This window comes from Heterocephalus glaber, unplaced genomic scaffold (assembly GCF_053883595.1).
Source record: "Heterocephalus glaber isolate CG9 unplaced genomic scaffold, H.glaber_assembly_v1.0 deba00000347, whole genome shotgun sequence".
In the NCBI taxonomy this organism is placed as follows: Eukaryota; Metazoa; Chordata; class Mammalia; order Rodentia; family Bathyergidae; genus Heterocephalus; species Heterocephalus glaber.
Genome location: NW_028258143.1, coordinates 31,771,897 through 31,797,024, shown reverse-complemented (window position 1 = coordinate 31,797,024; position 25,128 = coordinate 31,771,897).

The window sequence follows — 25,128 nt, the reverse complement described above, 5'->3', positions numbered from 1 at the left end:
AGGTGGGTAGAGCTGAGGGGCTCTCCACAGTGCCTGCTGGATTGAGGCTTGGCCCCTGTGTTGACAGAAGGGTGTCATTCAAACAGGAGAGATCCGTTGACCAGAGCTCAGCCTTTGGCGATGTACCAGCATATCAGGAGACATGGCAGCTTCCCAGATGGGAAGTGATCATTAGAGTTGAGGGTGGGAGAAGAGCAGTCAGAGAAAGCATCCTGTAGAGGTGAGATGAGAACGTTACCAAATATCAAGTCTCCACACACTGATGCTAAGATGGACATTTCCCCTGTATTTTCTCATCTCTGTGATCAGAGATGATGCCCATCACAAGTGACAATGTCTCCAACTGTGGGCCCAGGCAGTGCCAGTTGCAATGGGCTGTTACTTCATGAACACAGGCACACTTGGTCATGGCTGGAGTAGCTTATGTTAGTTGCCCTGTATTCATTATTAGCAGGACCACTTTTATTCTCAGATGTGCAAAAACAGGATGATGAATCACGTAGTCCCTTTATTCATAGCTAGTGTTGCTTCAGTTACATTAAGTGCGTTGTGGGAACTATATCTTTTGAATTTAATTACCATTAAGAATGTCTCCCAAAGAGAATACTAATGAAACAAAACTTAATTGCATACACAGAAAGAAATGAGAATAGCAAAGGAATGTAACTTTAATATTAGTGATGCATGGGTTGTCTTTGGAGGAATGAGAATGATTGGGGATTTTCTTACAAAGCAACCACCAAGTAGCTTATGAGTCCAAGAAAGGAAAATCCAATAGGAGAGGTGAACTGGATTATGTTGACTGAGACTGTTAGGGAACAGCAAGGAACTTGATTGAAAGCAAGAGAAACTACCTGGAGATGGTTTTGGCAAATGAGCTTGATGTTGATGCTTGTGGTACACTGAGAGATATCCCTGCTGGAGGAGGATGAGCCCACTTCATGGCAGAACAACAGTAACAGTACCAGTAACAATAATGGGCAGCACTGCTATTTAATCTCTCAGTGGTACAGGACTTAATTGATTTTGCAGTCATTGTGATGAAGCATGGCAGGGGGTAAGAGATTCCTCAGGCTTTGAAGCTGAGGCTTGGTTATTTCACTGTGTGTACTATCCAGGCTTTGGCAATTGTTTGACAGTCAAGCCATTGCTAAGAGACCATTTGCACTTGTGTCTGGCTGGGGACAAGCTCTATATCCTGGCTCTGTGTGATCATTTCTTTTAAGAAATGAGGGCAAGAATGCACCTGCTTGGTGGATTTTTATGAGGAATAAATAAGTAGAGGCTGTAAGGTGTTCTGTATAGATTCTGGCACATAGAAACAAAAGTTATTGCCTGTTGCTATTAAACTCTTCCAGCTCCTCACAGCATGAGGTAGCTAGCAATGGTGGCTAGTGACAGGTCCAGTGAGAGATCAGGGGCTTTGGCTGTAGGGGAGTTCCCTGAGGGTACCTGTATTTATCCAAGTCACTTCTCCACAGAAACACACACACACAGAATATGGAGGAGGGGAGAAAGTGAGAGCGTTATGACTTGTGTCTAGTTGTCCCCCAAAGCCTCATGTGGTCATAGGTGGGGCTTTTTCAGAGGTTGCTGGATTTAGAGTGTGTGATGTGGATTCAGGGCACTAGGATTAAGGGTGTGAGTGCTATCCACCCTAAGCAGCCTGGATAAGATATAAGGGGCAGAAAGAGACTTGTCTTGTGGCTGTCTTGTGCTGCCTTCTGCCCACTATGAACAATTTTTCCTCTCTTATGCCCTCTGCCAGCTGACTATGAACTGAAACCTCTACAAACTGTGAGCCAAATAAACCTCTCCTCTTTTAACTTTGGATGTCAGATATTTTTTCCCAGTAATGAGAAAAGTAACGGGGGGAGGGGGAAGGCAGGCAGGAGGGGAAGATATATATATATATATGAGAGAGAGAGAGAGAGAGAAAGAGAGAGAGAGAGAAATTGAGATCCCAGGACCCTAACCTGTCACATCCATCTTGTTTTCATCCCCTGTACTGACATCCCTGTCTCCCTGCCTACCTTCTTCTTCTCATCCTCCTCCAGAGGCCATTTCAGAAGATCAGCACATGGCACCTGAGTTTCCATTTCTGGCACCTGGAGAATCTCTGACTTCCCTAGCTTGAAATAAAGCATGTGGGCAATGTCAGGACAGGGTGTGGATGGTCTGCTTTGACTCAGGGATGGCCAACCATTGCAAGGTCAAGACCATCTACAAGAGGCCCCAGAATGCAGCCACAGCTCCCTTATTCAAGCCCACCAGATCACAGAGGCTCTAAATGCAGATGTTACCATTGAGCAGAAAAGGCTGACTGATGAGAGACAGGAAGTGCAGGGAGTCAAGAGAAAAAGTCCTCTCCCTCTTCCTTGCAACATATCCTCTGGAAGGGTGCAGTGGTTCCCCCGAGCCTGCCTGATGCCATTCTGCATGTCCAAAGCCCCATTCTGCAGCCGAAGCTGTACCTAGCTCTGAACCACATCTGTGATTTGCTTCCCTCCTGCCTTGCCTCATTTCTACTTTGTTCCCAGCCAGAATAAGACATTCACACTAAAGCTGACCTCAGACTGTTTGCCAGGAATAGTGAAGTAAGCCATAGCAGGTGCATACATACAGGTATCCATGTAACACCCGTTTGGTTTATGTGTGTGTGTGTGTGTGTGTGTGTGTGTGTACAAATATGTATGATATATTCAGCCACTAGGCTCACAACCAGTCAGTATGAAATGCATTTCTAAATTGTGCTTAAAATGTTTATAAGTCACTCTCACTGCTCTGAGTGTAGACTGGGTCTTCAGCCTTAAAATGCCTGTGTTCTCCATGTTGACCTCTTCAGACACTGCCTGTGTGCATGATCCTTGGGTTAGAGCCTTCCGGCTTGGAGGTTGGAGTAGCCTATGGAGCAGCACCAATTCCATCTGTGCTGTGCTCCTGGAGAGGTGATAGGGGTCTGGTCTCAAGTCAGAAAAGTCAGGAAACCATCCAGATCTGCTCAGTGGGCATGAAGCTGAGGGGTCTGGAGGGAACAGGGAGGAAAGGGGCCCTGGCAAGTCCTCAGCACCCCTCAAAGATCCTGTCCCTCTTGGGAGTCTCTGGGAGAAGGAAGGTAGCTACCTCTATCCTCTGGTTGGCATGGACAAGGGGGCTGTGGCTACTGTTCTCTCCCAGCAGCAGGTGCAAGGGGCTGTGGCCAGGGCATGGCCTTAACTCCTGTGGGCACCTGAGAATGCCGATGTCATTAGCAGAAGAGACCTGGAGGTTCAGAGCTGAACAGCCCTAGGAGGTAGAAGGTACACATATGCACAAACTAAGTGAGTGCATAATTGCTACACACAGAATTGCACAAAACGATCTTTCTTCTCACTACATTGGAATACTCTAGTAATGTCTGTTGCATTCTTTTAAAAACCTTGATTGATACCAACTCAACCACTAACCTACTCTTTAGTCAAGATCTAGTCATGTCATTGGCAGGAAAATGTTGCTAGAAGCATGTAGATTGGGAGCTCATCATGCTTATTTTTGTTTTTGAACTAGAATTCTTGATATAAATGTAGATTCACACTAATTGTAAGAAATAATAGAGATTCCTGCACATTCTTCTTTGATTCCTCAATGGTAACATTTTGAAAAATTATAATATCATTACCAGGATATTGACACTGGTCAGTCCACTTAGCCTATTCAGAATTCCTTAGTATTACTTCTACTTATTTATATGTACATTTATTAAGTTCTTCTCAGTGTTATCAACTATGTAAGTTCATGAATCCACCAGTACCAGTATAATCAAGATACAGAGCATCTGATACCAACATGATTCCTTGAGTTTCTTTTTACAACACACACACCACACACACACACACACACACACACACACACACACTTTCTGCTAAAAAAAAATGAAAAGACAATCTACAAAACAGGAGAAAAAGTTGTAGGTCACATATCTAAAAAGGGGCTACCATCTAGAATATATTGTCTATCATCTTCTCAATAAAAATCCCCACAGAGCAAATATTTTTAATTTTTATGATGTACAATTTAGCTTATTACTTATATGGATTATGTTTCTTGCTAAGTAAAATAATTCTTTGATTAGCCTTACTGCCAAAGATTTTTCTCAAAATTTTATGATTTAGCAGTTTACATTCAACTACAAAATCTGTTTTGAGTCACATTTTGTATAAGGCTTTTAGGCCTTACAACTTATTCAAAAGTAACCTCTTTTGCTGCTTTATATTTTGATTGATGTTGCATAGTGTACCTTTTTCCATCCTTTTATTTTCAACTGCCAATATCTGTGTTTTGAGTGGTGTATTTAGGCCATTTATATTCAAGCTAAGTTTCATATGTTAAAGTATCTGTCTAATTTTATGTTTTTAGTTACTGAGTGGGAAGAAATATCTGTAAATGATGTATTCAACAAAGGACTATTAGCTAAGATACGTAAAAACTTTTAAAAGTTCATCAGTTAAAAAACAAATAATATGTCTACCAAAAGACATGAACAGACATTTCACCAAAGAAGACATACAAGTGGGAAATAAGCACATGAAAGTATATTCAACATCATCAGCCATTAGAGAAATGCAAATTAAAAGTGACAATCCAATATCCCTGAACACCTATCTGAATGGCTAAAATAAAAATAGAAATGTCACCAAACAGTGATGTGAACATGGAGAAATTAGATTACCCATACATTGCTGGTGGAATTTAAATGGTAAACCTCTTTAGAAAATAGTCTAGCAATCTTTTATGATGCCGAACATGCAGGTACCCTATCATCCAGCAAGTGAACTCCTGTGCATTTATCCCAGAAAAATGGAAACCTATGTTCACACAAAATCTTTTTCATAAGCATTTGTAGCTGCTGTGTTCATAGTAGCCAACTTATAAATCTTTATATCCTTAAGCAGATGAATTGTTAAACACTGTGACAACTATATATGATAGAAAAACCACTACGAAATAAAAAAGGAAGAAATCATAAATATATACAACCAGATGAATCTTAGAGAAATTATGATGAGTAAAAAATGCCAATTTCAACAGTTTAAATGTTGTGTGACTATTTAAATAACATTTTGAAATTGTTGTAGTACACTAATGGGGAACAGTTTAGTGGTTGCCAACCATTTGAGAGAGCATTGTGGGTAAGTGGACAGGAGAAGGGTGTGGGAGGGCATAGCAGGGCAACATTGGTGTCTTTGTATTGATGTGACTGTTAAGGACACAAGTGACAAAATTGCATAGAAGTAACACACAAATAAGTACAACTAGATTAATCTGAATGACAGTGTGATTTTGGTATTGATATCAATATTCTGGTTGTGATTTTGTGGTATAGTTTTATAAGATATCACCATTGGGGAACTGAGAAAGGGGCACAGGGGTCTCTGGATTTTATTTTCTACAGCTGTGAGAATCTACAGTATCTCAAAATAAATTTTTTAACACACAAATGAGAAATAAATTGTGTTAGCTTCCTGTTACTATAACAATATTCCTGAGATAATCAGCTTAAAAAGAAGAAAGGTTTATTTTGGTTCTAGTTTTGAAGGTTTCTGTTGATTTGACCACTTCTGGGGTGGAGGCAAAGCTGAATATCAGCCTTGATATTTTGTGAAGTAGAGAGCATTCATTTACCTCTTGGCTGAGAGTGGAAGAGAGGAAGAGGAAGGCACTGGGGTGTCACTTATCCTTTCAAGAGACCATGCTCAATGACCAGAAGACCTCCCAGAGGTGCCAGGCTGGGGACTAACCTTTTAGCACACAGGCCTTGTGGGGCATCCAGTATCCAAACTACAGGAAACTCCGGAGTGGAGCTGATGTCTGGATGTGTTTTACGCCTGGAGTTTTGTGCGTTGGAGCCTTGGTTCTCAGAGTGGTGGGTGGAGGTGACAGGTAGGATTTAGGTCCACAGGTTGGTGGGAATGTGCACTTAGCAGGGAGGAAGGTATGTCTGTGGGACTTCGGTCAGTGCTCATGAGGACATTGTCAGAAAGCCTGAATGCTGCCCCGTCTATACTCTCTGGCTTCCTCTTTGGTCATGTGACCCCTTCCTTTCACATGCATGCCTATCACTGACATTTTCCGAGAGGGGATCAGCCAAAGGGGCCCCCTGGGTCATGTTCTCTGGACTTTCACCTCCCATACTGGAAGTGGAATAAATCTCTTTTCTTTACACAGATAGTCTGCCTTAGGTATTTTGTACAGTAATGAAAAGCACATGGACACACGTAGAAGTATGGAGGTATGATACTCAAGTTTACCTTCAAGCATGCTTGCTGCAAGAAGTGCAGCTGTCTTCTGGCCTGCAGTTTGAGGCCTCCATGGCCCAACTCTGCTCCTGAGCAGAGGTTGAAGGCTTCCCAGCAATGCTGGCAGTCACTCAGCACTAGGGTGCCCAGCAGTGCTTGCCCTTATGGCCAGAGCATGGCTCCTCCATGGGCCACTGGACCAGGTTTCCTCAGAGCTACATTTCAGGTTGAGGGCTTCCTACTTTCCTCTACATTCGGTTCATCCCAATTATTTTCATTCCCTGTTCCTTTATCATCCACAGAAATTACGTCTGCTATTGTTTGAATATGGTTTATGCCCATCAAAGCTCATGTTCAGGCTTGGTCCTCAATATAGCAGTGCTCAGAGGTGACAGAACTTATAAAAAGTACTTGGGTCATGAGGGATCCAGCCTCATGAAGGAATTAATGTCTCCAGGGATTGAGTTCTTATTCTTGTGTACTGCATTAGATACCAAAAGAGGGGTGCTTATAAAGTGGCCACCCACCCTGTTTTACCTCTTTGTAAGCATTCACTCATCCTTCTGATGTCCATCATGTTGTGGAGAAGCATGAGGCCCTTACTGGAAACTAAGCAGATGCCAGTGCCATGCTCTTGGATTTCTCAGACTCCAGAACTGTGAGCCAAAAAAACTTCTCTCCTTTATAAATTGCACAGTCTTTATTTCTAATTTTATTTCTTAATTTCTAATTCTCTATATTTCTAATATAGCAACAGAAAACAGATTGATATAATAATAGTTTACACTTATACTTCTGACAAGTGCCTGCTTTCTGGGGGACTCCACTTGCCACAAATTCTTTTCAGTTCTCTTATGCTGTGCTCATAGACCAACCACAGAATATCTAGAAGGCTATGTGCTGGTCCTCTAACTTCTCCAGCTTGTGGAGTTTGCTGTATCTCCCACTGGAACTCTCCTGGTCCCTTGAAAGTAACGTCTGTCCACTGTATGTCTCTCTTACCTGCCATTTCCTTCACCTAGGCAGCTGTCTTTGCTCTAAGAGTCCCTCTGTTTTCTGTTTCTAGCTCTAAAGACCCTCACCAGAGACCTCTTTCCTGATTCTCATATGAGCTCAGTTTGCTTTTTTCCTACATTGGCCCTTGGCTTAGCTATGTGATTACTTGATTCATGTCGAGGTCTCCCACTGTACTGAAAGCCATAGCATTGTCTGTTTGGTTGATTGAGGAATGCTGGACCCCCATTACCAGTGCTGGGGACAGGTTGGAACCTGGTGATAGTTGTCAAGTGGATGGACAAGTTGAGTTAAGTGGAGGAGAGAGGGCACTGTTCCTGACCTGACCTATATTTTCTTAATTTCACAAGCAATTTTGTTCAATCCTTTTTATTTAGGGAATTTATGGGAATATACAAGGCACTGAGAACTTTGCGTTTCATGTGCTTACATCTTTATAAGCCTTTTCTGGGCTGTAAAATGCAGCCCATTCCCAGCAATAACGGAACACTTCTCCTTGGGGACCACTTGCTGCCATATATAAGTCTGATTCTGATTTGCTAATCAAAGGCTTCACTTCTCCTTCAACCCCTTCATGAAATCAAAGGGAAAAGATGGCCACTCTAGCAAGCTGGTTCCTCATCTTTAACAAACAATCCTCATAAAATGCTAATTAAGTGATAAATCTAACCAACAGCCTGCAAATGGCTGACTTGCATTTTTTAAGTTAATGAGAATTTGTAGTTGTCCCTGCTATGGAGGTCATTATGGAGTTCTGTGCACAGCCTTTGACTGCTGAGCCCATAAACTTCTTAGCTCCAGAAGGGTCATGCTCAGACTCATGAAAATAAAACTAGGGCCAGAGTCTAAGTGAAAGGCTTTGTTCTTTGGGGCTCCCAGGAGTTAAAGTGTTTGGAAGCTAATTAAAAACAAACAAATACTACACACATACACACACAGGCAAATTATACCTTGAACATCTATGCAAAACAGAATTTTAATACATCTCATCAAGCTCTGTTCAACAACTGATGAAAGCTAATTAAAACTTAGACTCTGCTATCTTGCCCAGGCAGGGGGACCACAGTCTCAGTACCTCCCAGGCCCCTCCCTGGACCTGGTACTGTACCACTGCTTCATTCAGTCCCTCCTCAGAGATGCCTTATTTGCTGGGAACTTCATCTGATGGACAGTGAGGCAGTGGATCTTAATGGCTCCCTGACCTGTCCATTGTCTCAGCATTGTTAAGTAGCAGGGTTGGAAACTGTATTCTACTCCCTGGTAGCCTACACGACCTTCCTTTCCAGGACTTGCCCTCCCAGTGTTTTGGTCTTGTTTACCCCTCTGCTTGAAGCAGGTCTTCTACCTGGTCTATCTGAGGAACACTGGTCCAGTGCCCATTTGAGGAGCTCTGGTCAAGGGCTATCTCTGCTCCATGGTGGAGGCATTTCCTCTGTCTCCTTGTCTGTGTTAGTGCCTCTCGGCTTTACACTTGTGACAGGGCCACCTCTAAGAGCTGTGAGCCCTCACCCTCAACTCTTCAGGCCAGCACTGCATGGGAGTCCTGAGGGGTGTGTGTGTGTGTGTGTGTGTGTGTGTGTGTGTGTGTGTGTGAGGCCCTCTACTCTCCAAGCCCTTCTGCTCACATCCCACTCTCGGCCACTTCTAGTATAAGCCAGAGGATGTGGCTGTTTGAATGATTTGTCACAGGTGGAGAGAGAAGTAGACTGTAGAGTAGCCTCTTGCAGTGGTTTTTAAACTTCTTTTGGGCCAAAGACCATGTTTTTCAAAAACAGTGCTGCAATCCCACCTCTCACCCCAAGTAAAGCAACTAGAAATGAGGCTCCCATCCTGGGCTGCCCAGGCCCCTGGATGTTTGATTTCTCCCTGACCCTACAGTGGCTCTGAGGCAGCATCCAGGGATCTCCATACAAGGACTAGGGAACGCTTTGGATACCTCACCTTTCCATTCCCCATTTACCCAGAATCCCCGCTGTGAAGAATTTCTAGATCTGAGATCCCAAGGTCATCATTCTTTAGTCTAGAGGGAGATCCTATATCCCTCCAACCAAGATTCAGAAAGACAGGAAAAGGTAACTCACACATTCAAAGGCCAGGGCCCAGACAGCACTGGGATTCCACCAAGGTCAGGAAATAGATGTTGGTAGAGTAAAAATAAAAGGCTATAGAAATAAGACAGGTGGCTGTGAGAACAGGGTGGATGAATGACCTCTCTGGAGCAGTGACTCTATACCCCCTAGACTTAGTATTCAAGATACAAAAACACACCTAAATGATTTTGAAGAAATTGCTTTCTTTTTCCCTGTCCAGATTGAAAGCCTGTCTTTCAGAGTTCTTTAAGCATCTAGACACACATGGCCCCAGGGAACAGCAATTAGGAATATTTCCCCAGCTCATGGAGGGTGCTTAACTAAGGTCACACTTTGATGTCTTGGCATCAAAATGACCCCATAATAAGGTTGACCATGTGAAGGAGACAAAGGAGCATCTGGCCAGAACTGGAGTGACTTGGTTTTGGTTTTGGGATCTTAGGGATGATCTGTCTCTCCTCCCAGCAGCACTGTTACACAGCACCCAAGATGTCTGCAGCTGCTCCAGGGCCCAGTGGGGCCCCAAAAGAAGCCCAGTCCAGCCCAGCCAGCCCAGGGAGAGCTCCTGGAATCTTAGAAACATTTTTCCTCTCTGCCCTAATTTCCATAAAGGGAAATTAAGGACATTTATTTTGGCATAATTTTTTTTAGAAAGAAAGATTGATTAACTTTCAGAAAGTAAGCTTATAGGTCTCTGAAGAGTGCAGAGGTGGTGGATGGGCTGTAGCCTGTGGTTCTGTGGTTGGCCCCAGGCCTGCCTCTTCATGCCATGAAGACACAGGCAAGCTGTCGTTCTCCATGGGACTTTAATTATTGGTGATGGACTAAAAACAGCTGTGAGATCTGTAGTGGTCCTTCCACGGGGGACTGTGTCCTCCCCTGAGTCCACTGGTCTGAGATAATTCACCTGACACACAGATGATGTAGAAGTGAGGTTAGGTGCCTGCCAAACATGCACTATCTTTGAAGCCTGGCAACTTCTGCCCAGGATTCTTGGGATGTCTTTGGAGCCCTGAGTCATATATAAGAGGCTGCATCTGGGGAGGCCACTAACACACACTCTGGCCTTTTGTATCTCCTGGGCTGTCCCCATTAAGGCCCCAGACATGATTGTGCAGCCAGCTTCAATCTTCCAGACCACACTGTCTACCAGATAATGCCACATGGTAACCTCTGTGGACAACTCCTGTCAGGGAGTAGACAATCACCCAGCCAGGCCCTACCTCCTGAATCCTGACGCCGTGTCATAAGCTATATAACCAATGAAAGGTTGTGCTAAGCCACTAAGTTTTAGGGTCTTTTGTTCCACAATCAGACAACCAGCTCCCCCACCTGAATAAGAAAGTTACAGGTAATTTCTTTGCAGGGTTGTTTGGAGGATCAGCAAGAATGAAAATAAGTTTTTTTAAAAAAAATTCTTTTATTAGTACATTTTAGGTATACAGTACATTTACATTTATCATTGGGTGCTTGTACCTGATGTATCTTAGTTCTTATTTATTTCCCCATTACCTGTGTACCCTTCACCCCCTCCACCCTTCCCTATTTACATAGATTTTTGTCTCCATTTTTTTTCTTTTCTCATAACTTTTCCTTTCCCTTCTTCCCTTTGCCTTTCCCCTCCCACCACCCCTACACCTTTGGACCTTTTCTTCCTATTTCACATTATCAATTATTCATTTTAATCATTTTAATCCTTATTTACACTTTCAGTTTCTCACACTAGAGAAACTATTCAGTATTTGCACATGTGTGTCCTATTTATTTCACTTAAGAGTATGGCTTCAATATGCATCCATTTAGATATAAATGTCTCTAGTTTCACGTTCTTTAAGGTTGAGTAGTATGCATTTTATGAAAAAAAACTACATCTTCTTTATGCAGTTTCCATTTGATGGGCACTTGGGCTGTTTCCAAGCTTTAGCTATTACAAACTGTACCGCTATAAACATGAGTGCACATATATCGCTGTGGTATGATTCTTTTAATTCTTTGGGGAAGATACCTAGCAGGGGAATAACTAGGTCAAATGGACCTCTAGCTCTAGTTCTTTGAGGTATCTTCATACTGATTTCCACAGTGGTTGCACCAGTCTGTGCTCCCACCAACAATGGAGAAGGGTTCCTTTCTCTCCACACCCCTGCCAGCATTTGTTATTGGTTGATTTCTTTTTTAAAAAAATTCTTTTATTGGTACATTTTAGGTATACAATGCATTTACATTTCTCATTGGGAACTTGCACCTTTACATGTTGTATCTTGGTTCTCATTTTTCCCCCATTTCCTGTACTATCTTCACCCCTCTACCCTTCCCTATTCACAAAGACTTTAAATTTTTCCATTTCTCATAACTACATTGGTTAATTTCTTGATCGCAGCCATTCTTTCTGGGGTGAGGTGGAATCTCAGTGTGGTTTTCATCTGCATCTCTTGAATGACCAGTGATTTTGAACATATTTTCATATATTTATTTGCTGCTTTTACTTCTTTGAGAAATGTCTGTTTATTTCAGATGCCCATTTTTGAATTGGGTCTTTGAATTTGAAGAGTCTGATTTTTTTCAATTCTTTATATATTCTAGATAGTAGACCTTTGTCTGAGGTACAGCTGCTAAAACTTTTTTTCCCACATTGTAGACTGTCCCTTAGCTATGTTGGTGGTTTCTCTTGCAGTGCAGAAGCTTTTTACTAAGATCAGATCCCAGTTGTTGATTCTTTGTGCTAGTTCCCATGCTACTGAGGCTTTGTTCATAAAATCTTCTCCTATGCCAATATCTTCAAGAGTTCTACCTAACTTATCTTCTAGCAAGTTTAGTTTCTGTTTTAATATTTAGATCTTTAATCCACTTTGATGTTAGTTTAGTGCATGGTCATAAGTACAGGTCTAGTTTTAATCTTTGGCAGGTTGAAATCCATTTTTTCCAACACCATATATTAAATAAATAGGCCATCTATCCTCCAATGAGGGTGGTTGGCTCCTTTGTCAAAGATGAGGTGGCTGAGGATGTCTGAAGTTGTTTCTGCATCTTCTAATCTATTCCACTGATCTTCAGGTCTGTTTCTTTGCCAGTACCATGCTGTTTTTATCACAGTAGCTTTGTAGCATAGTTTCAAGTTGGGGATTGTGATACCCCCAGCAATGTCTCTGTTGCCTAGAATTGCTTTTGGTATTCTAGGTCTCTTCTGATTCCAAATGAATTTTTGGATTGTTTTCTCTAGTTCTGTGAAGTATATTGTTGGAATTTCAATTGGTATTGCATTAAATCTATATAGTAGTTTTGGAAGTATGGCCTTTTCCACTATACTGGATCTTCCTACCCAGGAACAAGGGATGGCTTTCCATTTTCTTATATCCTCTTTAGTCTCCTTCTTCAGAGTGCTGTAGTTTTCAGTGTAGAGGTCTTTTGCTTCCTTTGTTAGACTGATTCCTAGATATTTCATTTTTTTGGATGCAATTGTAAAAGGAATTGTTTCCCAAATTCTCTCTCAATGAGTCTGCTATTTGTGTATAAGAAGGCTATTGTTTTTTGAGTGTTGACCTTATATCCAGCGACTCTACTGAATCTGTCAATTAGGTCTAGAAGACTTTTGACTGAGTTTTTGAGTCTTCTATGTAAAGTATCATATCATCAGCAAATAATGACAGTTTCACTTCTTCCTTTCTATCTTTATTCCTTTTATTTCTTTCTCTTTTCTAATTCCTGTGGCTAATGTTTCCAGAACAATATTGAACAGGAGTGGTGATAGTGAGTATCCTTGTCTTATTCCTGATTTCAGTGTGAAAGTTTTCAGTTTTTGACCATTTTAATATGATGTTGGTCATTGGCTTTTCATAAATAGCTTTAATCAGGTTGAGATACAGACCTTCTATTCCAATTTTCTGTACATTTTTATCATGAATAGGTGTTGGATTTTGTCAAATGCCTTTTCTGCATCTATTGAGATGATTATATCGTTTCTGTCTTTAGCTCTGTTAATATAGTGTATTACATTTATTGATTTATGGATGTTGAACCATCCTTCCATCCCTGGGGTAAATCTGACTTGGTCAGGGTGTATGATCTTCTTGATGCAGTCTGTATTCTGTTTGCCAGTATCGTGTTGAGGATTTTTGCATCTATGTTCATTAGGAAGATTGGTCTGTAGTTCTCTTTTTGGGTTGGGTCTTTCTCTGCTTTTGGCAATGCTTGCTTCCAGGAATGAATTTCAGAGTATTGCTTCCCTTTCAATTTCATTGAAGAGTTTAAACAGTAGTGGCAGCAGTTCCTCTCTAAATGTCTTGTAGAATTCAGCAGTGAAGGCATTAGGACCTGGGGTTTTCTTTGTTGGTAAATATTTGATTACATTTTCAATTTCATTCATTGTAATTGGCTGTTTAGAATTTCTATAGCTTCATTTAACTTTGGGAATTCATATGTATCTAGGAATCTGTCCATTTCTTCTGTGTTTTCCATTTTATTAGAGTACAGGTTCTAAAAGTAAGTATTGATGATTCTCTGGATTTCTGCTGGGTCTGTTGTGACTTCACCTTTTTCGTTCTTAATCTCATGGATTTGAGCCTTTTCTTCCCTTTTTTTGGATAAGGTTTGCTAAAGGTTTATCGATTTTATTTATTCTTTTGAAAAACCAACTCTTTGATTCATTAATTTTTTTGTATCATTCTCTTAGTCTCCATTGCATTGATTTCTGCTCTAATCTTTATAATTTCCTTTCTTGTACGAGCTTTGGGTTTGTTATGCTCTTCTTTTTCTAGGACCTTGAGCTTCTGTATTAGGTTATTTAACTGAGTTCTCTCTGTTTTCCTTATATGGGGATTTACTGCTATGAATTTCCTGCATAGAACTGTTTTCATTGTGTCCCATAGATGTCTGTATGTTGTACTGGCATTATCATTTTCTTGTAGAAACTAATTTCTTCTTTAATTTCCTCTGTCACCCATTGGTTGTTCAGGAGGTTGTTAGTCTATTGCCATGTGTTTGTGGGAGTTTTGCAGTTTCTTATGTTATTGACCTCTAATTTTATTGTACTATGGTCTGATACTATACAGGGGGTAAATTCAATTCTTTTACATTTACTTAGACATGTCCTATGAACTATCATGTGGTTTATTTTGGAGAATGACCCATGTGCAGCTGAGAAGAATGTGTATTTTGATTTTGAAGGGTGGAACACTCTATAAACATCTATTAAGGCCTTTTGTTCAATAGCTTGGTTCAGTTCTAGAATTTCGTTGTTAATTTTTTGTCTAGATGATCTGTCTATTTGTGATAGTGGGGTATTGAGGTCCCCCACTACAATTTTATTAGTGCTTATTTGGTTTTTCATGCCCATTAAGGTTTGTTTTGTATAGTTGGGTCCATTCATATTTGGTGCATATATATTTAGGATTGTCATCTCTTCCTCTTAGATTGTTCCCTTCACAAGTATGTATTGATCATCTTTGTCTCTCTTCATTAGTTTTAGTTTGAAATCTACTTTGTCTGCAAATAAGATTACTATGCCTGCTTTTTTCTGGGTTCCTGTGAAGAACTATTTTCCATCCCTTTACTTTCAGTCTATGAATTTCCTTTTGATTTAGGTGTGTTTCTTGTATATAGCACATTGCTGGATCTTACTTCTTTATCCATTCTGCCAGTCTATTTCTTTGATTGGTGAATTGAGGCCATTAATATTGATAGTTATAATTGATAGATATTGACTCATCCTTGTCATGATGTTTTACTGTTGTTGGCTCTTTTATTTCTTATTTTTCCCCCATTCCCTTTAGTGTCTTACCTTTCCTGGTGGCATCCCCCTGTTGTGCCTCATGGTGTTGTGACCTCCATTGTCTTTTTCTAGGATATTGCTTAAAATTGTTTGGAGTGCTGGTTCGGTGTTCATAAAATTTCTCAGGTGTTCTTTATTGTGGAAGTTCTAATTTCCCCATCGATTTTGAAAGATAAATTTTTAGGATACAACAGCCTAGGTTGGAAGTTATTTTCTTTTAGGGCTTGAAATACATCACTCCAGGCTCTCCTTGATTTGAGGGGTTGTGTTGACAAGTCTGCTGTGATTCTGATGGGCTTTCCTTTGTAGGTGATTTGTTTCTTTTCTCTAACTGCCTGTAGGATTTTTTTCTTCTGTTGGGTTTCTAGGATCTTGACTATTATATGTCTAGGTGTTGATTTTTTTTTTTTTTTTGATCATGGCTGGTTGGAGTTCTATATGCCTCACTTATCTGTATGTCCAATTCTCCACCTCTGTCTGGGAAGTTTTCTACTATTACTTTTGTGAACAGTTTTTTTTTACGTCAATTATACTTTCTCCTGTTTTTTCGTGGAGTCTTATCAGTCTTATGTTGTTCTTCTTTGCATCATCTAGCAGCTGCTGGATTGATTTCTTGTGGTCCTATACTATTTTTAAGAAATCTCTGTTTTCATGGTCCTTCACCACAATCCTGTCTTCTATATCTGATAGTCTATCTTCACATTCCCTTAATCTGCTGTGAATACCTTCAACGGAGTTTTTAATCTCCTGGATAACTGTTTGAATCTATTTCATGGGTTCTATTTCTTTCTTTTGTTGGGTGATCATCGTTTCCATTTCTTTCTTATGCTGGGCATTCATGGCTTCCAGCATGGTTCTGAGCTCATCTATTTTTTATCTGTTCTAGAGCCTCTAATCATGTCTTTCACTCTGCTCACCATCTCTGTAGTTATCTGGGAAATTTTTTCTGCTTTGAATTTTTCTAGAGCCTCATCCATCTGTTTTGTTATTTCCTGTGCTATCAGTTCAGGGTGTCCAGGTGGTTGATTATCAGACTTTTCCACCTCATTTCCCCCTGAATTTGCCTTTTCTGGAATGAATGTCTGAGTTTGTGACTTGCTTAAATGTCTTCTCATTTTTGTTTTTGTACTCTCCTTGGTTTAGTTCCTGGGTTGATATTTTGAAGTTGCTCATTGTAAGTATCTTTGTTGATGTATTTAAAACCCTGATGGAATGATTGCTTCTCAGAGGTGTCTTTGAGATATAGCTGGTCTTTAGGTTTTGAGTCTCTAATGGCTCTGAGGCTGTCTCATTTTCATTATACCAGGAAGGAGAACTGATTAGATCAATCACAACACCTTAGCCCAAGTGATACAATTAGCAACAAATAGCATCAAGTACCTCTTAGAAAATGACAATTTGTGGTAGTTATTAATCTATCTCCTTTAACTATATTCATTACATCAAAATCAATGACCAATCCAGCATATGTTTATAGTGAATAAACTATTCAATATAGCAACTTTACCCTTTGGCATGGGGAGTTAGAAGGAGTTGGGGAGGGAGGGATTGGTAGGTAGAAGGGTAGGGGAAGGTTAGTAGTGAGACCAGAGGAGACAGATGAGAGAAGGAATCAGAAGTAAAGAAAAATAAGAAATATGAATTAGGGCCAGAACAGGAACACAAAGGGAGATGAAGAACAATGTGGGCCAGCAAGGGAGTGAGGGAGAGAGAGAGAAAGAAAAGAGAAAAGAAAGAAAAAAGAGAAAAATAAAAATTTTATAAGAGTAGAAAAAGAAAGAAAAAAAATTAAAAATAAGAGCAAAAAAATAGTGATAATTTTGAAAATAACAAATAAAAGATAAAAATGAAGGGTCTCCTTCAGGGTATGTCTCTCTTGTCACAATAAACATTGTGGGCAGCAGTGTGCAGTTATAAGTCAATGAGTCTCAGTAAGCCAGTCACAGACCCATGAGATTGAGGCAGATTTCTGGCTGCTAGTCCCAAGTTGAGCTCCCTGTCCTCCTGCAGGCTTGAACTGTGCAAGGTTCTATTGCAGGTTCCAGCTGCCTTTCTCCTGAAGATAGTCCAGGTTCTGATGGGAGGTGATGATCCCTCCAACTTGCCACATCCTAACAGTCATTGCCTACATCAATGGCCTTGGTTTCAAAACAGCTTACATATTTGTCTTCTCATTAAACCTCAACTTTTCGTTTTTCCTTCTGACATACAGAAGCCATTCTGATCTGGGGGATGTCCTAAATTGCAGTTCTAATCTTTATAATCCCAACTACTCCCTTTTTGCTTTAATATTTGTCTCTACTAATTTATTTATTACAGATAGCGTCAAGCTAGCAAGGTACCTGAGGGCTACACCCTGTGCCAGACTCATTGATGCCACAGAGCCAGTCTTAGCTTCAATTTAGATTTTTGCTGTTGTTGTTTTCTCAACCTTGTAGGTCATTTTCTTTTTTGTCACTAAACAGAGAATAAAAGAAAAAGACTCATATCTTAATTTTCAGAGAATTAGTTTTTGAAGTAGAAAAAAGAATAAACATAAAATTAGGTTTGGTGAGTGAAACTAAGATCAGTTTTTAATCTCAGTGGTAGCTCTTCTTCCCAGCCACTTCCAATCTGTTCCCATCATGGCCAGAGAGAATAACTCCAGACCAAGAAAGACTATTATGAAGCTACAAGCCAGAGTACCTTCAAAGGAACCACAAGTAGACTGACAGTAGGCTGCTGTTCACAGTAAGGGAGACCAGAGGACAATATCCACAGATGAAGGTCACTGAAATAAAGATGCTTCTGAACAAAGACTAACTTAAGCACTAGCATTTTGAAAAAAACTAATTAAACATATGTTTCATGATGAAAGAAACTAAATCTGGAAAGAAGAACTGAGACAAACAAGGAACCATAAAAAGGAAGTGGCCAATCTAACAAAAAATGTCTAACAAGAAATAATTAAGTATAGAAACAAGGTAGAATGGAAAATTAATTTAGGAAAACATGCAAGATGGGAGGGATGATTAAGCAGTTTAAAAAAACAGATTTCAAATTTCTTACATTTTTCTGACTAAAGGTGGAAATGATAAATCACCTTCAGACATTTTGAAGTGAAGTATAGTTCTTAAAGTTCATGTAACCATCAAAATAGCAACTAGGAGATGTATAACTACTAAAACTGTAGAAGTTATGAGATACTGGTAGTTGTTGAAACCATGAGCAACCTAGTGGAAAGCCAAAAAGAAGAGGTAATGGAAAGGAAGGATACTAGAAAGTGCAAGGAAAATAGCTCAGAAAAATCTCATAAACATAATTCCTAAATTATCAGCAACAAGGAAATACAACTTGATTCAACTTTCTAGCTAAAAATAGAATGGTTCTCAAATCTTATATGAAAACAAAATCTAAATATGTGTTATTTGTAAGAGAGACATGTTTAAAACAAAAAGACAAAGTCTAACAATACACACATAGGAATAGATACTCAAGTGGAATATTAATTTTTATAAGTGCTACAGCAAAATATATTTGAAGGAAAATATACCAATGTGTTTTTTAAAAAGTTGCTACAGAGAGGCTGGGGATTTGGCTCAGTGGTTCCGCCAACTGCCTCTCAAGCACAAGGACCCAAGTTCGATCTCTGGTACTAAAAGAAAAAAAAAAGTTGGTACAAGACAGAAGGAAAAACATACCTAGGAAGATAAAAGAATTCTGAGATTTTGTTAACTTACATAATATTCAATTAACAAAATCAACCATCAATGAATTACTCAAAGAAAATTATAAATACAAAATCACAATAAAATTCTAACAAAATTGTTTCAGTAATTAATTTGCTTTGAAGGAAAAAGGTAGCAAAAGGACAGAAAATTGTTATCAGCTTTATTGAGGTACAGATGACATACAGAAAACCTTCACATTGAATGTATACAATTTGATGAGGTTGGACTTGCACATATACCCAGGAAACCAGCATAATAATCAAGGTGATAAACATAACCATCATCCCCAAATGTGTTCTAGTCCGTATGTGTGTGTGTGTGTATGTGCGTGAATATTTATGTGTGTATGTTAAGAACATATAACATGAGATATACTGTGTTAACAAGTTTGTACATGCATACTAACATTTTATTAACTATCGACACTATATTATATAACATAGCCCATTTCCCCTTCCTCCAGTCTCCTGTAATTATTGTTTTATCATCTGTTCCTGTGAGTTTGTCTAATTTATTTATTTATTTATTTTTTGCAGTACCAAGGATCTAACTCAGGACCTTGTGCTTGTGAGGCAGGCACGGTGCAACTGAGTTAAATTCTCAGCCCTTAGTTTGTCTAATTTAGATACCTCATGTAAGTAGATCCTGCAGCACTTGTCTTGTTGGCGTTTTTCAATTAGCATAATTCTGTCCAGTTCACTCCATGTTGTGAAAAAGAGCAGAACTTCATTCATTTCTCATGGCAGCAAAGTTGGTAGAAAGACACCCTACCAAGGTCCCGAGTTAAGCAGAACACCCCGAATCAGCCCCCTGCAGACAGGCAGGTCTGTGCATGCCCTAGAGAGGTCTGAGTCATGTGGAAGACGTCAAATCACCCAGCTGCAGACAGGCAGCCACCTGGTTCCACACTACAAAGATGCAGAGGACACCAGACAACCAGACCACGGTACTGAGTCCTGCTGCTCCCGGCCCAGAGGTAGGGGCTTCTGAGCCACTGTCCCACTACACCTGGTCCAGAGGAAGGGGCTTCTGGGTCACCATCCTTCCTGCTGCTCCCAGCTCAGAGGAAAGGGCTTTTGGGCCACCTTCTGTCCCGCTGCTCCTGGCCCAGAGGAAGGGGCTTCTGAGCTGCCATCCCACTGCTCCTGTCCCAGAGGAAGGGGCTTCCCAGCCACCATCCCTCCAACTGCTCCCAGGCCACAGGAAAGGGCTTTTGGGCCACCATCTCTACCACTGCTCCTGGCCCCTGTCCCACTTCTCCCAGCTCAGAGGAGATAATCTGTGCAGGCGCTAACAGCGCCCCCCCCCACAGTCGAAATGAGAAAACACGTAAATAAGTCTCAAAACCACACTTCCAGATCACCTACAGCAACCCCAAAGGGAAATGAGATGGAACACTCTGATACTCAAACACCTGGACCCACTGAACTGGCAACAAAAGAGGATCTGGAAAAAATGAAATCAGAAATAATTTCTCAGATAACAGGAGAAATTGTGCCCCTAGTGCAAGACATAATTAATAAATCTAGAGAGGAGCTGAGGAACATGATGGAACCCCAACATAGGAAATAAATAGAATCCATAAAACAGATGCAAATAGATTTCCAGGAGATGAAAAACTCCACTGAAAGTCTACACAGCAGAATGAGTCAATGTGAGGACAGAATTTCAGATATAGAAGATAAGATTGCAATTAGTGACCAGGAAAAGAAAAATTTCTTCAAAATTATAAGAGAACATGAGAAATCAATCCAGTGCTGCTAGATGATGCAAAGAAGAATAACATAAGACTGATTGGAGTCAATGAAGAAACAGGAGAGAGTGAAGATGACATAAAAAATCTCTTCACAGAAATAATGGCAGAAAACTTCCCAAGCATGGAAAAAGAGCTTGACATACAGATAAGTGAGGCATATAGGACCCCAAATAGCCTTGATAAAAAAAAATCTACACATAGGCATTTAATTGTTAAGATTGCAGAAACACAACAGAAGAACAAAGTTCTCCAAGCAGTCAGAGAAAAGAAACAAATCACATATAAAGGAAAGCCCATCAGAATCATAGCAGACTTCTCAACACAAACCATCAAGGCAACAAGAGCTTGGAGTGACATATTCCAAGCCCTAAAAGAAAACAGCCTCCAACCCAGATTGATGTACCCTGCAAAACTATCTTTCAAAATGGATGGAGAAATAAGATACTTTCATGACAAAGAGTACCTTAGGAACTTTGTGAATACCAAACCAGTACTCCAAAGAATTTTACACAATATCCTAGGAACAGACATTGAGGATCACAACCCCAGGAAGCAAAGCAGAATGAACCCATCTGGCATGACAAGAAACTAAATGTAAATGGGGAGAACCCAACAAAAAGAAAAAGTCATGTCAATGACAAGTCAATACATTTCAGTTATAACCATCAAAGTTAGTGGTCTCAATTCACCAATCAAAAGAAATAGACTGGCAGAGTGGGTCAAGAAGCCCAATCCAACAATATGCTGCATACAAGAAACACACTTAATTCAAAAGGAAACTCATAGACTGAAAGTTAAAGGGTGGAAAACAATACTCCATGCAACAGGAACCCGAAAAAAAGCAGGAGTAGCTATCCTCTTTGCAGATCAAGTAGATTTCAAACCAACACTGATTAAGAGAGACAAAGAAGGACACTACATCCTTGTAAAGGGAAGAATCCAAGAGGAAGAGATGACAATCATAAATATCTATGCACCAACACTAGTGCACCCAACTATATAAAACAAATACTAATGGACATGAAAAGTCATATATGCACTAATACAATTGTAGTGGGGGACCTCAACACCCCACTGTCACAAATAGATAGATCAACCAGACTAAAAATAAGTAATGAAATACTAGAACTCAATCAAGCTCTTGAACAAATGAACTTAACAGATGTTTACAGAGTCTTCCACCCCACAAAATCAGAATACACATTCTTCTCGGCTGCACATGGGTCATTCTCCAAAATAGACCACATATTCACACATAGAACATGTTTAAGTAAGTGCAAAGGAATTGAAGGTATTCCCTGTATATTATCAGACCATAGTGTGAAGAAATTGGAGATCCATAGCTAAAGAAACTCAAAAAATTTCACAAACACGTGGAAATTGAACAACACACTTCTGAATAACCAATAGGTCACGGAGAAAATTCAAGAAGAAATCAGACAGTTCCTTCAATTAAACGACAATGACAATACAACATATCGGAATCTATGGGGCACAATGAAAGCAGTCTTACGAGGGAAATTCATAGCAGTGAATATGCATATTAGGAAAGCAGAATGAGCCCAATTAAACAACCTGATTCTGAACTTCAAGCTCCTAGAAAAAGAAGAGCAGGACAACCCCAAAGCTCATACAAGGGAGGAAATGATAAAGATCAGAGGAGAAATCAATGCAATGGAGACTAAGAGAAGGATACAAAAAATCAATGAAGCCAAGAGTTGGTTCTTTGAAAGAATAAGTAAAATTGACAAACCCTTAGCCAAGCTTATCAGAAAAAGGAAAGAAAAGGCCCAAGTCCATGCAAGTAGGAATGAAAAAGGTGAAATTACAACAGGCCCAGCAGAAATCCAGAGGATCATCAATACCTACTTCCAGAACCTATACGCCAATAAGATGGACAACACAGAAGAAATGGACAGATTCCTAGATACATATGAATTACCAAAGTTGAATGAAGAAGACCTAAAAATTCTGAACAACCCAATATCAACCAATGAAATTGAAAATGTAATTAAAAACTTATCAACTAAGAAAAGTCTGGGCCCTGATGGCTTCACTGCTGAATTCCACAAGACATTTAGAGAGGAACTACTGTCACTACTGTTTAAACTCTTCAATGAAATTGAAAGGGAAGCAATACTCCAAAATTCATTCCTGGAAGCAAGCATCACCTTGATCCCCAAAGCAGAGAAAGATCCAACTGAAAAAGAGAACTATGGGCCAATCTCACTAAGGAACTTAAATGCAAAAATCCTTAATAAGATAATGGCAAACAGAATGCAGAAGATCATCAAGAAGATCATACACCCTGATCAAGTGGGATTCATCCCAGGGATGCAGGGATGGTTCAATATATGAAAATCAATCAATGTAATACACTATATCAATAGAACCAAGGACAAAAACCATATGATTATCTCCATAGATGCAGAAAAAGCACTTGACAAAATCCAACATGCATTTATGATAAAAACCCTGCAAAAAATTGGAATAGATGGTCGCTACCTCAAACTGACAGAAGCCATCTATGAAAAACCAACAGCCAATATCATACTAAATGGTCAAAACCAGAAATCCTTCACACTAAAATCAGGAACAAGACAAGGATGTCCACTATCACCACTCTTGTTCAGTATAGTTCTGGAAACATTAGCCATGGCAATTAGACAAGAGAAAGAAATAAAAGGAATAAAGATAGGTAATGAAGAAGTCAAATTGTCATTATTTGCAGATGTCATGATACTGTATATAGAAGACCCCAAGAACTCCAACAAAAGTCTTCTAGACTTAATAACAAAATTCAGTCAAGTAACTGGTTACAAGGTCAACACACAAGAATCAATAGCTTTCCTCTACACAAATGACAGACTCACCGAGAGAGAAATAGGGCCAATAATTCCTTTCACAATAGCATCCAAAAAACAAATACCTAGGAATCAACCTAAAGAAAGAAATCAAAGACCTCTTCTCTGAAAACTATGGCACTCTGAAAAGAGAGATTGAAGATGATATCAGAAAATGGACAGACATCCCCTGCACCTGGGTAGGAAGGATTAATATAGTGAAAATGGCCATACTTCCAAAACTGCTATATAGATTTAATGCAATTCCAATTGAGATCCCAGCAGCATACTTCATGGATCTTGAGAAAACAATCCAAAAATTCATTTGGAACAAGAACAGACCCAGAATAGCAAAAGCAATTCTAGGTAACAGAGACATGGCAGGGGGTATCACAATCCCCAACCTGCAACTCTACTACAAAGCTACTGTGATAAAAACAGCATGGTACTGGCAAAGAAACAGACCTGAAGACCAGTGGAACAGATTAGAAGATGTAGAAACAATGCCAGACACACTCAGCCATCTCATCTTCGATAAAGGAGCCAAACACCCTCACTGGAGGAAAGATAGCCTCTTTAATAAATGGTGCTGGAAAAATTGGGCTTCAACTTGCCAAAGATTAAAACTAGACCTATATCTCTCACCATGCACTAAACTAAAATCAAAATGGATTAAGGATCTAAATATTAAAATAGAAACTCTGAACCAGTTGAAACAGAGGTTAGGTAGAGCCCTTGAAGGCATCAGTGCAGGAAAAGTTTTTATGAACCAAACCTCAGTTGCCCATGAACTAGCACAAACAATCAACAAGTGGGATCTCTTCTTATTAAAAGGGTTCTGTACAGCAAGAGAAACCACCAGCATTGTGAAGAGACAGCCCACAATGTGGGAAAAAATCTTCACCTGCTCTTACACAGACAAAGGTCTACTATCTGGAATCTATAAAGAACTTAAAAAGATCAGACCTCCCAAATTTAAAGACCCAATCCAAAAATGGGCATCTGGAATGAACAGCCATTTCTCAGACAAAGAAGTAGAAATAGCAAATAAATACATGAAAAAATATTCAACATCACTGGTCATTCGAGAAATGCAAATGAAAACAGTGCTGAGATTCCACTTCACTCCAGAAAGAATGGCTGCTATCATGAAATCAACCAATAACAAATGCTGGCAGGGCTGCTGGGAAAGAGCAAACCTGCTCCACTGCTGGTGGGAGTGTAGACTGGTGCAAGCACTGTGGAAATAAGTATGGAGATACCTCAAAGAACTAGGACTGGAAGTTCCATTTGACCCCACTACTCCACTGCTGGGGATCTTCCCCAAAGAATTAAAAGAATCATACCACAGTGATATATGTGCACACATGTTCATAGCAGCACAGTTTGTAATAGCTAAAACTTGGAAACAGCTCAAATGCCCTAAACTGGAGAATGGTTCAAGAAAATGTGTTGTTTAAAAATAAAATGGAGTACTACTCAGCCATCAAAAATGAGAAATTAGAGACATTTATAGCTAAGTGGATGCACATTGAGGCGATACTCTTAAGTGAAGTAAATAGGACACACGTATAAATATCGAATAATTTCTCTGGTGTGAGAAACTGAAAGTGTAACTAAGGACTAAATATATAATAAGTAATGCGAAATAGGAAGAAAAGGGGCAAAGGGGAAGG